At 44.1% G+C, this 19206-nt stretch overlaps 2 non-coding genes across 2 annotated transcripts; both read left to right on the top strand.

Moving 5' to 3' along the window:
- On the top strand, positions 1-72 carry TRNAA-CGC (transfer RNA alanine (anticodon CGC)). Its single transcript has one exon. It is a non-coding gene; the product is annotated as a tRNA-Ala (tRNA).
- Positions 73-9602: 9530 nt separating this feature from the next.
- On the top strand, positions 9603-9674 carry TRNAA-CGC (transfer RNA alanine (anticodon CGC)). The gene has a single exon. It is a non-coding gene; the product is annotated as a tRNA-Ala (tRNA).
- The last annotated feature ends 9532 nt before the right edge of the window (positions 9675-19206 follow it).

Raw genomic sequence — 19206 nt, 5'->3', positions numbered from 1 at the left:
GGGGGTGTAGCTCAGAGGTAGAGTGCTCGTTTCGCATGCGAGAAGTCCCGGGTTCAAACCCCGGCACCTCCATTTCTTTTCCTTTCCGAAAGTGGTGTTTTTTTAACCTTACGCTGTAGAAAAGCAGCCTTCTGTTAGCGTATTTCACCATAGTGAGCTACTGTTTAGCACTTCTGTCGTACAAAACAGGGTTACTGCACGCCAACTGTCCCAGACGATTTACTCGTGCGTCTCAGATTTTCTTGTAAAAAAAACATGGTTACTTACTACCTTACTCGAAGTCATTTTCTAGTATACTGTGTTTCCCAGCTAACGTTAGCCAAGCCGTTCAACGAAGCAAATTATTCAAAAAACACAGTGCGAGATGCAGTTATAAGAACTGCGGTGTTAACTCGTCAGTGTCTATGAACACCAAACATCGTAGATTTTATAATCGTAGTTTGTACCGTGTTTTTTGAAATATTTTATTTTATTGAACATATTGGATAACGTTAGCTGGGGCGCGGCGGCCGCATTTCGATGGGGGCGAAATCCGAAAACACCCGTGTACTTAGATTTAGGTGCACGTTAAAGAACCCCAGGTGGTCGAAATTTTCGGAGTTCCCCACTACGGGGTGCCTCATAGTCCGAAAGTGGTTTTGGCACGTAAAACCCCATACTTCTTTAACGTTAGCTGGGATACCTTATATGTTTTTGTGTAACGTGATATTTTCCTTAAGCTTATTAAAGTACTTGAAACATGGTTCCGCTAGAAAATTAATACCAAACTTATTTTAGTGCACAATGCTGCCCTACTTCGTCCGCTGAACCTACAATGATTTATCTTCAATACTGTCACGTTTTAGTGACGGTAATGAACTACAGTGTGCAACGCAAGTTACGAAACTAACTGTTCACTGGACGAACCTGCGCCCAGCAAAAAAAAAAAAAATTATTGCTCAGCACATTGAGAGTGGAGAGCACACTCGCCAATCGTCGAAATCTGGTTCTGTGGGTCAAGCACGTCTGCTTTTGTACATCACTTGTCCAAGATGGCGGCGTAGTTGCTGGTGGCTGCATGCCTTTCAGAAAGTACTACACAATTCGTATCGCAAATTCAATCTGATTACACGGTTGGGTGAACGATAGCCAACAGATAAAATGAGCGATAATATATCTAGCCGATACAGAAACGTCCGTTGCGCGTCTTGGGCTGAGCGATAACACTGTAACAAAAATTATCTCGAGAACGGTCACCAAAAACATAAACAATTTAAGCACATGTCAATATGCACTGGTCTTTATGGGAAGCTTCAGTTGGAAACGCAGCTTAAGGTGCTAGAAATGTTGAAAAAATCTCGCCAAGTTGGCTATGCTTCACTGGCGAAATACCTACTCCTTTGTTCATCGTAATTATTTTACTTCACTGTCCTAGGGCTGTACTTCAAGTTAAAATTGATGGCGCCAGTACAATTTACGAACTTTTGGCAAAAGTATGACAAACGTGCCAAAATGTTTGTTTTCCTTCAGTTTTAGGCCTGATTTTCGCAACGAGGCGCTCCATCTGAAAATATCATAGAAAGCGCATAAGATAGCTTGTTTTTTGGCGTTTCTTTTATGTAATTACCTCATTTTTATGTTTATTTTAGGGGAGATATAACTTTCTTTGATTTGGAAACCTTGCTCGGCATAGTTCCGTACAAGTTCACCGCTCCGCAAATTGGCTGTTGTGCGTCAGACAGTCAAAACGAGCAGCGTGGGACTTCAGCACCTGAGTGTTGTTTTCCAGTCCAAAAACTATTATCAATGGCATCTTTGCCTTTTCTTCCTGACTTACATCCCGCAGCCGGTGAGAAACTGGAAGGCTAGGCGTGTGCTACCGGAGATTGCTTCTTTTATCAAAGCCCATTTTTTTCTTTTTTTCTTACATTACAATTGACACGCTTCTCTGAAAAGATTCGCAAAAAGAGCCCAGAGTGCGCATGCCGGAGATTTCTGGTGCACATGGCGTGCTTATCCCGCAAGTACATGTAGAGAGCGGTCAAGCAATGCCGGCTTTGCTATTCAGCTGGCAAATGAGAAAAAGAAAGAAAACATGCGGATCCCACACGCTATGGGAGTCGGTTTACTCGAACCTGTCATTAGTGTTTGCAAAGAACAATGTTCTAGTCTATCAACCATTTGCAAGCATACAGCAAATGATAAGCGGGAACCGACTCGCTCGACAGGAACTTGTGGCTCTTGATCATGCGCATCCTACGCATGATTACGAAGAAATTGCGGCGATGACGCTGGATGGACAACGTCATGACGACAATGACATGACAGCGGAATCACTGCGACAAAATGATGATGATTGAACGGCCACGAAGACATGACAACGAAGCTGCGAGGACGATGAAATGACGACGAGGGCAGGACTATACTGATATGACCACATTGAAATCGCTACAAACAAAATGACGCCGACGAAGCGACCACGACGGCATGATGACGACAGTATGGCGATGACACTATGACAACAATGACACACATATAACGAGTCTGGAATAACGATCCTGGCATGACGACAACGGGAGGATAACGCTGGAGCGACGGCGATGGTATGATGACGACAGCGTGATAGCGATGGCATGACGAAGAAGCTGGAATGACGATGACGGCATGATGATGCTGGAATTACAACGAATGTGTGACGATGACGGCGTGACGACTAACGCATCGCTACGATAAGCCAGTAGCATCAGCGAACTGTCAACCGCTTCAGCATCGTGAAGGTGTCAGCACGCCCCACCGGACCAGCGGTGATGGCATTGCGTGACATGCATGGTTGACGAAGAATGCGCGGTTGTAAAGCGGTGTTTTCTGGATGCTGCTCGACCGCGGATCACGATGACGGGATCAAGAAGCTCCTGTGAAAGCAAGTGTAACGGCCATTGCTAGCCGCTCAAGACGACTGTCAAACGAACCAGTTAATTGATTGTCCATTCAATCAGCCGATATGGGTCAAGTGAGGCAAGTTTGAACCCCTTCTTCAGCAAGTGGTTCCCTCCTGTCTCTGGGGTAGTTAACTGCTTGGGCCGGTGGGTATTCCCACATTGTGTTTAGTGAACAAAGGTAATATGTAATTGCGCGTGGCCATCTCTTGAAGGCGGAGTCTTCGGTTACTTTAGATGCTCCGATTAGAGGAAGGTGTACCTGTCGGTTTCTCTGACCTACAGATATAGGGAGGGCAGAGAGGATTCAGGTAGACATTTTTCGGCTCCTTCGGTGTACATCAGTTCAGTCACGCCAGAGTGTTGCGAAATAACCTTGTCTATTCCTGGTGTAAATTATATTCCTTCATTCCCGATGAGAAGCTGCTCCTCTTTTCAACGTCGTCTTTGGTGTGGATAAGGCAGACGACGGCAAGGCGACATACCCCCTTTTGATATGCACGACTACAATTCTTACACACGACATTGGGATGACATTCCAGTCCATAGACACTTCGTATAAAGAGCCGCCAGATGAAACGATCAAGAGCTGCAGGAGAAGATGAAATAACAGTCGATTTAATCAAAGATGGAGGAGACATAATACTTGGAAAACATGGAAAACATATCAGGACACATATAAAATCTAGTACAGTTCCATATGTCACATGGTGGCCACATATGATACATAGGAATGAACGGCTTTTTAATGCCACCGCAATGTGGCTCACTGGAATTAGTGAATATGGCGAATAGGAGTTTTTTCGATTTTGCACAGAATGCTCACTGGATTCAGTTCCACATATGCGCGATTGTTCTAAAAAATGGTTAAGTAAATTTCCTGAAAAAAATTTCTCAAGTTTTTACTCTATTATTTTGACTCGCTAAGAAGCACTGCATGCGTATTCACTAGGCTGGTTGATGAGGTGGGTCGCGCTGCATATGCCAAAGGCGATTTGAAAGAGAAGAGTCTTGCATTTATATATTGTATTGAAGAGAATGACACACTTAGGTTCGCGCGGTCGGACTCCATGGATGGAGAGGGGAAGAAGAAGTAGAAGTAAACAGGCATTCTGGCCGATAGCAGGCTGTCTGCATCTCTGCTTTATGATGGCGCAGGCGCGAAACACGGAGCCACGGGTCTTAATCCCCCTCCGTCCACGACCCTTCTAAGCGCCTGAGTCCGTTCGGGCTCGCTGTCACTAGCGCCCGGGGATGGCGTCCAAGCCTCCATGGTGTCAGGATTGGGGGCTGAATCCCATCGCTCGTAACCCGTTGTCAAGATTGGAGTCCGGCATCAATTCGAAGGTAGCTCGCCCATGCCGTTATCCACGCTGAGGACGATGATGAAGGGAAGGACTGCTTCTCATCGAGAACGAGGAAAGGGGTTTATTTACGGTATTTACATGCAGTTCATCAGTCTAGCATGACTGCGAGAGAAAGTACGTCAGTCTAACACGACTGCTTGAGAGAGTGTCTCAGTCCAACGTGACTGCTTAAGTGTGTCGAGCATCCGCACAACAGCAGTTTTTAAACACTCGGTCCTCCCGCGATACAAGGTGACGCGAACGTTCGTTTAGTCATCGTAAACTGCCGCCTCTCCGCGGGACAGTTTACACAGACACATGCACACACACACACGTGTTCACGGTCCGAAACCGACACCACACGAATTTTGTAGAACTCGGAGGGGACCCGGGTAGCACGCCCGGGTAGCCATTGTCCTGTGTCTTAGTCGGCACGTGGGAAGGGGCCTTCGTCGGCGTTCCCGCGGCAACTCCCCCACTCATAGCAGAACAGGGCGGCGTTGTCGTGTTGCGCACAAAGCCTGCTTCGTCGAACTCCTTCAGTCACAACGGCGAGGAGGCCAGACCGTAACGGTGGCGGTTTCAGCACAAAGCCTACTTCGTCAAACGCATCCTAGCTAAAGCGACGGAGAGTGGAGGATGCGCGAATTGTTCCCGACACAAAGTCGACTTAGTCGCGCCATGGCCAGTGGTTGGCGGCGGCGTTCGAAGAAGAGGTTGCCACCGCTTGCGTAAATGGCTGGCAAACTTGCACTGCAGCTCGCCGTTCTTAACAGCGCCTCCATGTCCCGGAAATTCTCGACTGTCTAGCGCAGATAACCGCTGGGCAGGAAGAGAATGCCTGGTGGCCAGGGGGTGATGCCTTGGCTCGCAGCGACCACTTGTGTAATGTCACCGCCCCAAAACATCCAACAAGGACCACCAACTGCAAAATGAACCCCACAACACGGCTCTACGCCGAGATGACGTACATTGGCTCTCACTTTAGACCCTATAGGCTTCAAAAAAAAATAAGTGCAGAAACAAAAAAAAAATGCTGCATTTCGCTATGCCAATTTCTGAAGAAATTTCGTGCTGACAAATTCAGCAATCATGGAGGGAATCTTGCTAAATGAGATGCGATCTTCTTGGCTTAATAAAATTAACACTAGTAACCCTAAAATTTAGGCGGGACCCTCAAACGCAGAATTCAAATTAGCGCGCTCAAACCATTCGCATTGCTATGCAACTTTCCCTTCTTATATCTAACGGAGAAGTTGTACTCTTGGAGATTAAGACTACATCGGAGCAAGCGGCCATTTTTGTGTGACATTTGATTGAGCCACGTCAGAGGACAGTGGTCGGTCTCGAAGATGAACTTCGCTCCGTACATGTAACACGACAACTTCTGGGCGGCCCAAACTAAACAAGCGCATTCCTTCTCTGAAGCGCTGTAGGCTTCCTCTCTTAGATTTACTTTACGGCTGGCATAGAGGATAGGATGCTCCTCGTTATCGTCGCCGACCTGACTAAGTACCACGCCCATACCTCTGTCGCTTGCGTCGCATTGAACTATTAATTCCTTTTTGTAGTCTGGCGCGCGAAGCAATTCAATGCGGTCTTCGAATTGAATTGCTACCATTTGTAAACGCAAATATTTTCCGAAAAGTTTTCGAATATTTGAAGCCGTGAACTGTTTTTGTAATAAAACATAACATCTCAGCTAAAATACATTAAATTTCATCTCCACTAACACAGTGTTGACCTAAACGATGACGACTTGCGCATTATAGCAGGCTACGTCTATGAGAGAGCCAGACCTTACCGATTATATACAGCAATAGTTCGCATCCTCCCAAGAATCCTGTACATCCGAACAAAGTGCTTATTCGTTCCTAATGTTCGATTTGTGCTTTTTTTATTGGCGTGTCTTATTAGGAAAGAATGGCGCCTTCAAGTGGCACCGGCTACTCCTCGTCGCCCGGCAAAGAATACTATTGCCACAACATTGGTAACGAAATGCGGTACAAAATTATCACAAAAACGGTCAGTCAGTAATATCCAAAAGTTCTGTACATGAGTCCAGGGACCCACAGAAGATGCACGTGTATGCAGTTGCATATATAAACGCATGTGCTTCGTTTCGTCCGCGACATAAAGTTCAGTTTCACAGACGAGTGTACAGACCCGTAATTATACCCGTACATAACATACTAAATAAACTTCTGAGAAAATAAGCATAGACTTGCATTGTACGTGTATCTTTCAGCGGAAAATACAATATAGATCTAAGATACTGGTGGTTTCCAAGAAAACGCTTAAAACGGCAAGCGCTTTTTTCTGAAGCCACCCAGTTGGCCATGTGCCAAGTGTATATTTCTTTAGGGTGAATGACCCTCGATCTAATAGAATTAAATTTGCCCGCAACTGTATAAAGCACTGTTTTTGGGCATCGTGCAGTGCAGCTTACATGTGCTAGGAAATACTTGCACTACAAATATCCGCAAACTTCAGAGTGTGCAAGCACAAGCACTAAGAACTTGTCTCGGTCTCCCCAAAACTACGTCATCGATTGCGACAGTGGCCATTGCTGGAGACACTCCTTTGACAGTCTACATAGATACTGATATCCTTAGAGCACACATCCGACACCTGACTCGGATTCCCTCACACCATCTTGCTTGCTTGCCAGCAAAGAGGCCATATTCTACTTTTGCCAAAGGTGTTATAAGACATCAGTCCTACGTGCCATCAGAATTTACGCCGAATTTCGTTTTTTCCTCTTAAGTAGTTACTCATGGCAGGATTCTTTTACATTGCCGCCACCTATGAGATTAATTCAGCCTGTCTGACTTTCCGCTTGACGTTCTTTGTTGCTGTTTTGCCCACCCTACAGGCCGCATACTTGCTGGTAAGCTTCCTAGTTCTTTTCCTCCACTGTGAATCAATGTTATTTTCTGTACAAGTACCTGAACACTCTACCAGTCCATTTACATTCTTCCATATTCCTCAGTCGTTCTTCATAATCAACTTTACTATGAGCTTCCCTCACTTCTCAACCTTGTCCATCCTCCGTTGGAGTAGAGCGCCCCCTGCTACCAACGCGCGATGAAAGACTGCGCGCTTTCTCCCCGCCTTCTTCCCGTGCGCGCGCTAGTTCGAGCCGCCATCCTTCTCGGCTCACATTTGCACGCTTTCATTCACACCCATAGCATACGGCGAGCGGGCGCAGTGTCATCGCACTTGCACTTTATACGGAACATCACGGTGACGGCGACATGCACACCGATGGTGTAAATGCGCCGGGAGTTTTCATATAATTCCCATTGCAGTAAAACAATAATTCGGTGCTTTCAAACTGTTGATCAAACTAGGTATTTTTGCTGAGGCGACCGGGTCACTGTTTCAGGAGCAAGCAGTCTTCACTACGTGAAAGAGGATAGTTTAATCTCTCCCTTTTTTTTATTTGTGAACCCGATTAGCAGTTCCATCCGCTGAAGCGTTTCCAGGAATAGTGCAGTGAGTTAGCATCCACTGAAATGCTGCAACGTAATTAGTAGCACTTGCTTCTGTTAGCTCTTTCAGCGTTTCGTATAATAAATATGTATTCAAAAAATTATTGTTCATGCATTTTAGCGAGGCGGATTTGGCTTAAGAATCACTGCGTGCTGTCTATTGATGCTGTGAAGCGGAACGCCAATAGTATAGGGAAAAGTTCAGCGATAGTAGAAAATGAGAGCACACGTGGCCTCTGCAGAGTATAAAATGAACAACTGGAAGAGCTCCGCCCTTAAGAGGAAGCTTTAGCTCGAGTGCTCCTATCTAAATACATGTAAAAGGAGAATTCGTTTTTCTCGGCAACCACTGCACCAAAATTGACGAGGTTTGTTGCATTTAAAAGACAAACTTAAACTCTAGTGACTGTTGGTTTCGAATTTTTGAGTTAGGTCGTCAATCTTTTATTAAAAATTGGCGAAAATCAAAAATTTTCAAAAAACGACACTATCAAGTTTACAACTCTGTAACTCAACCACTAAAGATTATAATACAATTCTGTGAATTGCATCTAAAAGTACATCCATAGCGGACTAAATTGATATGTTACACATGAATATAAAAAAATTTAATCATAGGGAAATACAACTTTTGTAAAACCGTTGTAACCAACGTAACAAATTCTTGTAAGATGTAAAATGACATATTGAATTTGTCCGCTTTGAATGATCTAATGGATGCCGTTTACAGAACCGCGATATCAGTTCTTGATGCATAGCTATCAATTTGTAAACTTCGTGCTTCTATTTTTTTCAAACGGTCAAATATTTGAAAATTGTTTTAGAAAAATTCAAGCCATAAATCGAAATTCCGCTTCCAACAGTCACTAGAATTTAACTTTCTCTTTCAAATGCAACAAATTTCATCAAAATCGGGCTAAAATTTCATCAAACCAAGCTAAAGGTTCCTCTTAAGAGGAAGCTTTAGCTCGGGCCCAACTCCGACGCGGCCTATTCAAATACATGTAAAAACGCAAAAACGATTTTCTGAGATAACCCCTGGACCGATTTTAATGAAATTTGTTGAATTTGACAGGGAAAGTGAAATTCTAGTGACTGTTGGTCACGGAATTTCTATTTAGGCCCTGAATTTTGTTAAAAAGATTTTCAAAAATTCGAAAGTTTGAAAAAAATAGAAGCATGAAGTTCACAAATTCATAACTCTGCATCAAGAGCAGATATTGCGGTTCTGTAAGCGAGATCCATCAGATCATTGAAAGCGGACAAATTCGATACGTCATTTTATATCTTACGTGAATTTGTTACGTTACTTACAAGGGTTCTGCAAAACCTATATTTCCATTTTACAATATTATTTTACATTCATGTGTAACATATCAATTTTGTCCGCTTTAAATGTACTATTAGATGCAGTTCACGGAATTGTATTATCAATTTTCGTTGCTGAGGTATAGAGTTGTAAACTCGATAGTTTCGTTTTTTGAAAATTTTCATTTTTTGCCAATTTTTAATAAAGAATTGACGACCTAAATCAAAAATCCGAAACCAACAGTCACTAGATCTTAAGTTTTTCTTTTAAATGCAGCAAACCTCGTCAAATTTGGTGCTTTGGTGGCCGAGAAAAACGAATTCTGCTTTTACATGTATTTAGATAGGAGCACCCGAGCTAAAGCTTCCTCTTAAGTTTTGAGGTTGGCTGGCTGGCTTTGGCTGGATGAATAATGCCGGAGTTTCAGGTAAATTTTAAGGACTTGAGCTTTGAAAGCATCGTGGTGCCAGGAGATTATGCACTGGTATGTGTGCTAGTTTTGCTGTAGTTATCTTGCTACTATAATGAGATTAAATGCGGAGGTGTAGCTCAGAGGTAGAGTGCTCGTTTCGCATGCGAGAAGTCCCGGGTTCAAACCCCGGCACCTCCATTTTTTTTCCTTTCCGAAAGTGGTGTTTTTTTAACCTTACGTTGTAGAAAAGCAGCCTTCTGTTAGCGTATTTCACCATAGTGAGCTACTGTTTAGCACTTCTGTCGTACAAAACAGGGTTACTGCACACCAACTGTCCCAGACGATTTACTCGTGCGTCTCAGATTTTCTTGTAAAAAAAACATGGTTACTTACTACCTTACTCGAAGTCATTTTCTAGTATACTGTGTTTCCCAGCTAACGTTAGCCAAGCCGTTCAACGAAGCAAATTATTCAAAAAACACAGTGCGAGTTGCAGTTATAAGAACTGCGGTGTTAACTCGTCAGTGTCTATGAACACCAAACATCGTAGATTTTATAATCGTAGTTTGTACCGTGTTTTTTGAAATATTTTATTTTATTGAACATATTGGATAACGTTAGCTGGGGCGCGGCGGCCGCATTTCGATGGGGGCGAAATCCGAAAACACCCGTGTACTTAGATTTAGGTGCACGTTAAAGAACTCCAGGTGGTCGAAATTTTCGAAGTTCCCCACTACGGGGTGCCTCATAGTCCGAAAGTGGTTTTGGCACGTAAAACCCCATACTTCTTTAACGTTAGCTGGGATACCTTATATGTTTTTGTGTAACGTGATATTTTCCTTAAGCTTACTAAAGTACTTGAAACATGGTTCCGCTAGAAAATTAATACCAAACTTATTTTAGTGCACAATGCTGCCCTACTTCGTCCGCTGAACCTACAATGATTTATCTTCAATACTGTCACGTTTTAGCGACGGTAATGAACTACAGTGTGCAACGCAAGTTACGAAACTAACTGTTCACTGGACGAACCTGCGCCCAGCAAAAAAAAAAATTATTGCTCAGCACATTGAGAGTGGAGAGCACACTCGCCAATCGTCGAAATCTGGTTCTGTGGGTCAAGCACGTCTGCTTTTGTACATCACTTGTCCAAGATGGCGGCGTAGTTGCTGGTGGCTGCATGCCTTTCAGAAAGTACTGCACAATTCGTATCGCAAATTCAATCTGATTACACGGTCGGGTGAACGATAGCCAACAGATAAAATCAGCGATAATATATCTAGCCGATACAGAAATGTCCGTTGCGCGTCTTGGGCTGAGCGATAACACTGTAACAAAAATTATCTCGAGAACGGTCACCAAGAACATAAACAATTTAAGCACATGTCAATATGCACTGGTCTTTATGGGAAGCTTCAGTTGGAAACGCAGCTTAAGGAGCTAGAAATGTTGAAAAAATCTCGCCAAGTTGGCTATGCTTCACTGGCGAAATACCTACTCATTTGTTCATCGTAATTATTTTACTTCACTGTCCTAGGGCTGTACTTCAAGTTAAAATTGATGGCGCCAGTACAATTTACGAACTTTTGGCAAAAGTATGACAAACGTGCCAAAATGTTGGTTTTCCTTCAGTTTTAGGCGTGATTTTCGCAACGAGGCGCTCCATCTGAAAATATCATAGAAAGCGCGTAAGATAGCTTGTTTTTTGGCGTTTCTTTTATGTAATTACCTCATTTTTATGTTTATTTTAGGGGAGATATAACTTTCTTTAATTTGGAAACCTTGCTCGGCATAGTTCCGTACAAGTTCACCGCTCCGCAAATTGGCTGTTGTGCGTCAGACAGTCAAAACGAGCAGCGTGGGACTTCAGCACTTGAGTGTTGTTTTCCAGTCCAAAAACTGTTATCAATGGCATCTTTGCCTTTTCTTCCTGACTTACATCCCACAGCCGGTCAGAAACTGGAAGGTTAGGCGAGTGCTACCGGAGATTGCTTCTTCTATCAAAGCCCACTTTTTTTCTTTTTTTCTTACATTACAATTGACACGCTTCTCTGAAAAGATTCGCAAAAAGAGCCCAGAGTGCGCATGCCGGAGATTTCTGGTGCACATGGCGTGCTTATCCCGCAAGTACATGTAGAGAGCGGTCAAGCAATGCCGGCTTTGCTATTCAGCTGGCAAATGAGAAAAAGAAAGAAAACATGCGGATCCCACACGCTATGGGAGTCGGTTTACACGAACCTGTCATTAGTGTTTGCAAAGAACAATGTTCCAGTTTATCAACCATTTGCAAGCATACAGCAAATGATAAGCGGGAACCGACTCGCTCGACAGGAACTTGTGGCTCTTGATCATGCGCATCCTACGCATGATTACGATGAAATTGCGGCGATGACGCTGGATGGACAACGTCATGACGACAATGACATGACAGCGGAATCACTGCGACAAAATGATGATGATTGAACGGCCACGAAGACATGACAACGAAGCGGCGAGGACGATGAAATGACGACGAGGGCAGGACTATACTGATATGACCACATTGAAATCGCTACAAACAAAATGACGCCGACGAAGCGACCACGACGGCATGATGACGACAGTATGGCGATGACACTATGACAACAATGACACACATATAACGAGTCTGGAATAACGATCCTGGCATGACGACAACGGGAGGATAACGCTGGAGCGACGGCGATGGTATGATGACGACAGCGTGATAGCGATGGCATGACGAAGAAGCTGGAATGACGATGACGGCATGATGATGCTGGAATTACAACGAATGTGTGACGATGACGGCGTGACGACGAACGCATCGCTACGATAAGCCAGTAGCATCAGCGAACTGTCAACCGCTTCAGCATCGTGAAGGTGTCAGCACGCCCCACCGGACCAGCGGTGATGGCATTGCGTGACATGCATGGTTGACGAAGAATGCGCGGTTGTAAAGCGGTGTTTTCTGGATGCTGCTCGACCGCGGATCACGATGACGGGATCAAGGAGCTCCTGTGAAAGCAAGTGTAAGGGCCATTGCTAGCCGCTCAAGACGACTGTCAAACGAACCAGTTAATTGATTGTCCATTCAATCAGCCGATATGGGTCAAGTGAGGCAAGTTTGAACCCCTTCTTCAGCAAGTGGTTCCCTCCTGTCTCTGGGGTAGTCAACTGCTTAGGCCGGTGGGTATTCCCACATTGTGTTTAGTGAACAAAGGTAATATGTAATTGCGCGTGGCCATCTCTTGAAGGCGGAGTCTTCGGTTACTTTAGATGCTCCGATTAGAGGAAGGTGTACCTGTCGGTTTCTCTGACCTACAGATATAGGGAGGGCAGAGGGGATTCAGGTAGACATTTTTCGGCTCCTTCGGTGTACATCAGTTTAGTCACGCCAGAGTGTTGCGAAGTAACCTTGTCTATTCCTGGTGTAAATTATATTCCTTCATTCCCGATGAGAAGCTGCTCCTCTTTTCAACGTCGTCTTTGGTGTGGATAAGGCAGACGACGGCAAGGCGACATACCCCCTTTTGATATGCACGACTACAATTCTTACACACGACATTGGGATGACATTGCAGTCCATAGACACTTCGTATAAAGAGCCGCCAGATGAAACGATCAAGAGCTGCAGGAGAAGATGAAATAACAGTCGATTTAATCAAAGATGGAGGAGACATAATACTTGGAAAACATGGAAAACATATCAGGACACATATAAAATCTAGTACAGTTCCATATGTCACATGGTGGCCGCATATGATACATAGGAATGAACGGCTTTTTAATGCCACCGCAATGTGGCTCACTGGAATTAGTGAATATGGCGCATAGGAGTTTTTTCGATTGGGCACAGAATGCTCACTGGATTCAGTTCCCCATATGCGGGATTGTTCTAAAAAATGGTTAATTAAATTTCCTGAAAAAAATTTCTCAAGTTTTTACTCTCTTATTTTGACTCGCTAAGAAGCACTGCACGCGTATTCACTAGGCTGGTTGATGAGGTGGGTCGCGCTGCATATGCCAAAGGCGATTTGAAAGAGAAGAGGCTTGCATTTATATATTGTATTGAAGAGAATGACACACTTAGGCTCGCGCGGTCGGACTCCATGGATGGAGAGGGGAAGAAGAAGTAGAAGTAAACAGGCATTCTGGCCGATAGCAGGCTGTCTGCATCTCTGCTTTATGATGGCGCTGGCGCGAAACACGGAGCCACGGGTCTTAATCCCCCTCCGTCCACGACCCTTCTAAGCGCCTGAGTCCGTTCGGGCTCGCTGTCACTAGCGCCCGGGGATGGCGTCCAAGCCTCCATGGTGTCAGGATTGGGGGCTGAATCCCATCGCTCGTAACCCGTTGTCAAGATTGGAGTCCGGCATCAATTCGAAGGTAGCTCGCCCATGCCGTTATCCACGCTGAGGACGATGATGAAGGGAAGGACTGCTTCTCACCGAGAACGAGGAAAGGGGTTTATTTACGGTATTTACATGCAGTTCATCAGTCTAGCATGACTGCGAGAGAAAGTACGTCAGTCTAACACGACTGCTTGAGAGAGTGTCTCAGTCCAACGTGACTGCTTAAGTGTGTCGAGCATCCGCACAACAGCAGTTTTTAAACACTCGGTCCTCCCGCGATACAAGGTGACGCGAACGTTCGTTTAGTCATCGTAAACTGCCGCCTCTCCGCGGGACAGTTTACACAGACACATGCACACACACACACGTGTTCACGGTCCGAAACCGACACCACACGAATTTTGTAGAACTCGGAGGGGACCCGGGTAGCACGCCCGGGTAGCCATTGTCCTGCGTCTTAGTCGGCACGTGGGAAGGGGCCTTCGTCGGCGTTCCCGCGGCAACTCCCCCACTCATAGCAGAACAGGGCGGCGTTGTCGTGTTGCGCACAAAGCCTGCTTCGTCGAACTCCTTCAGTCACAACGGCGACGAGGCCAGACCGTAACGGTGGCGGTTTCAGCACAAAGCCTACTTCGTCAAACGCATCCTAGCTAAAGCGACGGAGAGTGGAGGATGCGCGAATTGTTCCCGACACAAAGTCGACTTAGTCGCGCCATGGCCAGTGGTTGGCGGCGGCGTTCGAAGATGAGGTTGCCACCGCTTGCGTAAATGGCTGGCAAACTTGCACTGCGGCTCGCCGTTCTTAACAGCGCCTCCATGTCCCGGAAAATCTCGACTGTCTAGCGCAGATAACCGCTGGGCAGGAAGAGAATGCCTGGTAGCCAGGGGGTGATGCCTTGGCTCGCAGCGACCACTTGTGTAATGTCACCGCCCCAAAACATCCAACAAGGACCACCAACTGCAAAATGAACCCCACAACACGGCTCTACGCCGAGATGACGTACATTGGCTGTTACTTTAGACCCTATAGGCTTCAAAAAAAAAAAAAATAAGTGCAGAAACAAAAAAAAATGCTGCATTTCGCAATGCCAATTTCTGAAGCAATTTCGTGCTGACAAATTCAGCAATCATGGAGCGAATCTTGCTAAATGAGATGCGATCTTCTTGGCTTAATAAAATTAACACTAGTAACCCTAAAATTTAGGCGGGACCCTCAAACGTAGAATTCAAATTAGCCTACTCAAACCATTCGCATTGCTATGCAACTTTCCCTTCTTATATCTAACGGAGAAGTTGTACTCTTGGAGATTAAGACTACATCGGAGCAAGCGGCCATTTTTGTGTGACATTTGATTGAGCCACGTCAGAGGACATTGGTCGGTCTCGAAGATGAACTTCGCTCCGTACATGTAACACGACAACTTCTGGGCGGCCCAAACTAAACAAGCGCATTCCTTCTCTGAAGCGCTGTGGGCTTCCTCTCTTAGATTTACTTTACGGCTGGCATAGAGGATAGGATGCTCCTCGTTATCGTCGCCGACCTGACTAAGTACCACGCCCATACCTCTGTCGCTTGCGTCGCATTGAACTATTAATTCCTTTTTGTAGTCTGGCGCGCGAAGCAATTCAATGCGGTCTTCGAATTGAATTGCTACCATTTGTAAACGCAAATATTTTCCGAAAAGTTTTCGAATATTTGAAGCCGTGAACTGTTTTTGTAATAAAACATAACATCTCAGCTAAAATACATTAAATTTCATCTCCACGAACACAGTGTTGACCTAAACGATGACGACTTGCGCATTATAGCAGGCTTCGTCTATGAGAGAGCCAGACCTTACCGATTATATACAGCAATAGTTCGCAGCCTCCCAAGAATCCTGTACATCCGAACAAAGTGCTTATTCATTCCTAATGTTCGATTTGTGCTTTTTTTATTGGCGTGTCTTATTAGGAAAGAATGGCGCCTTCAAGTGGCACCGGCTACTCCTCGTCGCCCGGCAAAGAATACTATTGCCACAACATTGGTAACGGAATGCGGTACAAAATTATCACAAGAACAGTCAGTCAGTGATATCCAAAAGTTCTGTACATGAGTCCAGGGACCCACAGAAGATGCACGTGTATGCAGTTGCATATATAAACGCATGTGCTTCGTTTCGTCCGCGACATAAAGTTCAGTTTCACAGACGAGTGTACAGACCCGTAATTATACCCGTACATAACATACTAAATAAACTTCTGAGAAAATAAGCATAGACTTGCATTGTACGTGTATCTTTCAGCGGAAAATACAATATAGATCTAAGATACTGGTGGTTTCCAAGGAAACGCTTAAAACGGCAAGCGCTTTTTTCTGAAGCCACCCAGTTGGCCATGTGCCAAGTTTATATTTCTTTAGGGTGAATGACCCTCGATCTAATAGAATTAAATTTGCCCGCAACTATATAAAGCACTGTTTTTGGGCATCGTGCAGTGCAGCTTACATGTGCTAGGAAATACTTGCGCTACAAATATCCGCAAACTTCAGAGTGTGCAAGCACAAGCACTAAGAACTTGTCTCGGTCTCCCCAAAACTACGTCATCGATTGCGACAGTGGCCATTGCTGGAGACACTCCTTTGACAGTCTACATAGATACTGATATCCTGAGAGCACACATCCGACACCTGACTCGGATTCCCTCACACCATCTTGCTTGCTTGCCAGCAAAGAGGCCATATTCTACTTTTGCCAAAGGTGTTCTAAGACATCAGTCCTACGTGCCATCAGAATTTACGCCGAATTTCGTTTTTTCCTCTTAAGTAGTTACTCATGGCAGGATTCTTTTACATTGCCGCCACCCATGAGATTAATTCAGCCTGTCTGACTTTCCGCTTGACGTTCTTTGTTGCTGTTTTGCCCACCCTACAGGCCGCATACTTGCTGGTAAGCTTCCTAGTTCTTTTCCTCCACTGTGAATCAATGTTATTTTCTGTACAAGTACCTGAACACTCTACCAGTCCATTTACATTCTTCCATATTCCTCAGTCGTTCTTCATAATCAACTTTACTATGAGCTTCCCTCACTTCTCAACCTTGTCCATCCTCCGTTGGAGTAGAGCGCCCCCTGCTACCAACGCGCGATGAAAGACTGCGCGCTTTCTCCCCGCCTTCATCCCGTGCGCGCGCTAGTTCGAGCCGCCATCCTTCTCGGCTCACATTTGCACGCTTTCATTCACACCCATAGCATACGGCGAGCGGCCGCAATGTCATCGCACTTGCACTTTATACGGAACATCACGGTGACGGCGACATGCACACCGATGGTGTAAATGCGCCGGGAGTTTTCAAATAATTCCCATTGCAGTAAAACAATAATTCGGTGCTTTCAAACTGTTGATCAAACTAGGTATTTTTGCTGAGGCGACCGGGTCACTGTTTCAGGAGCAAGCAGTCTTCACTACGTGAAAGAGGATAGTTTAATCTCTCCCTTTTTTTTTATTTGTGAACCCGATTCGCAGTTCCATCCGCTGAAGCGTTTCCAGGAATAGTGCAGTGAGTTAGCATCCACTGAAATGCTGCAACGTAATTTGTAGCACTTGCTTCTGTTAGCTCTTTCAGCGTTTCGTATAATAAATATGTATTCAAAAAATTATTGTTCATGCATTTTAGCGAGGCGGATTTGACTTAAGAATCACTGCGTGCTGTCTATTGATGCTGTGAAGCGGAACGCCAATAGTACAGGGAAAAGTTCAGCGATAGTAGAAAATGAGATCACACGTGGCCTCTGCAGAGTATAAAATGAACAACTGGAAGAGCTCCGCCCTTAAGAGGAAGCTTTAGCTCGAGTGCTCCTATCTAAATACATGTAAAAGGAGAATTCGTTTTTCTCGGCAACCACTGCACCAAAATTGACGAGGTTTGTTGCATTTAAAAGACAAACTTAAAATCTAGTGACTGCTGGTTTCGAATTTTTGAGTTAGGTCGTCAATCTTTTATTAAAAATTGGCGAAAATCAAAAATTTTCAAAAAACGAAACTATCAAGTTTACAACTCTGTAACTCAACCACTAAAGATTATAATACAATTCTGTGAATTGCATCTAAAAGTACATCCATAGCGGACTAAATTGATATGTTACACATGAATATAAAAAAATTTAATCATAGGGAAATACAACTTTTGTAAAACCGTTGTAACCAACGTAACAAATTCATGTAAGATGTAAAATGACATATTGAATTTGTCCGCTTTGAATGATCTAATGGATGCCGTTTACAGAACCGCGATATCAGTTCTTGATGCATAGCTATCAATTTGTAAACTTCGTGCTTCTATTTTTTCCAAGCGGCTAATATTTGAAAATTGTTTTCGAAAAATTCAAGCCGTAAATCGAAATTCCGCTTCCAACAGTCACTAGAATTTAACTTTCTCTTTCAAATGCAACAAATTTCATCAAAATCGGGCTAAAATTTCATCAAACCGAGCTAAAGCTTCCTCTTAAGAGGAAGCTTTAGCTCGGGCCCAACTCCGACGCGGCCTATTCAAATACATGTAAAAACGCAAAAACGATTTTCTGAGATAACCCCTGGACCGATTTTAATGAAATTTGTTGAATTTGACAGGGAAAGTGAAATTCTAGTGACTGTTGGTCACGGAATTTCTATTTAGGCCCTGAATTTTGTTAAAAAGATTTTCAAAAATTCGAAAGTTTGAAAAAAATAGAAGCATGAAGTTCACAAATTCATAACTCTGCATCAAGAGCAGATATTGCGGTTCTGTAAGCGAGATCCATCAGATCATTGAAAGCGGACAAATTCCATACGTCATTTTATATCATACGTGAATTTGTTACGTTGTTTACAAGGGTTCTGCAAAACCTATATTTCCATTTTACAATATTATTTTACATTCATGTGTACCCTATCAATTTTGTCCGCTTTAAATGTACTATTAGATGCCGTTCACGGAATTGTATTATCAATTTTCGTTGCTGAGGTATAGAGTTGTAAATTTGATAGCTTCGTTTTTTGAAAATTTTCATCTTTTGCCAATTTTTAATAAAAAATTGACGACCTAAATCAAAAATCCGAAACCAACAGTCACTAGATCTTAAGTTTTTCTTTTAAATGCAGCAAAGCTCGTCAAATTTGGTGCTGTGGTGGCCGAGAAAAATGAATTCTGCTTTTACATGTATTTAGATAGGAGCACCCGGGCTAAAGCTTCCTCTTAAGTTTTGAGGTTGGCTGGCTGGCTTTGGCTGGATGAATAATGCCGGAGTTTCAGGTAAATTTTAAGGACTTGAGCTTTGAAAGCATCGTGGTGCCAGGAGATTATGCACTGGTATGTGTGCTAGTTTTGCTGTAGTTATCTTGCTACTATAATGAGATTAAATGC

Source organism: Dermacentor variabilis, chromosome 1 (genome assembly GCF_050947875.1).
Source record: "Dermacentor variabilis isolate Ectoservices chromosome 1, ASM5094787v1, whole genome shotgun sequence".
Lineage (NCBI taxonomy): Eukaryota > Metazoa > Arthropoda > Arachnida > Ixodida > Ixodidae > Dermacentor > Dermacentor variabilis.
This window is presented reverse-complemented; position numbering and strand designations above follow the sequence as displayed.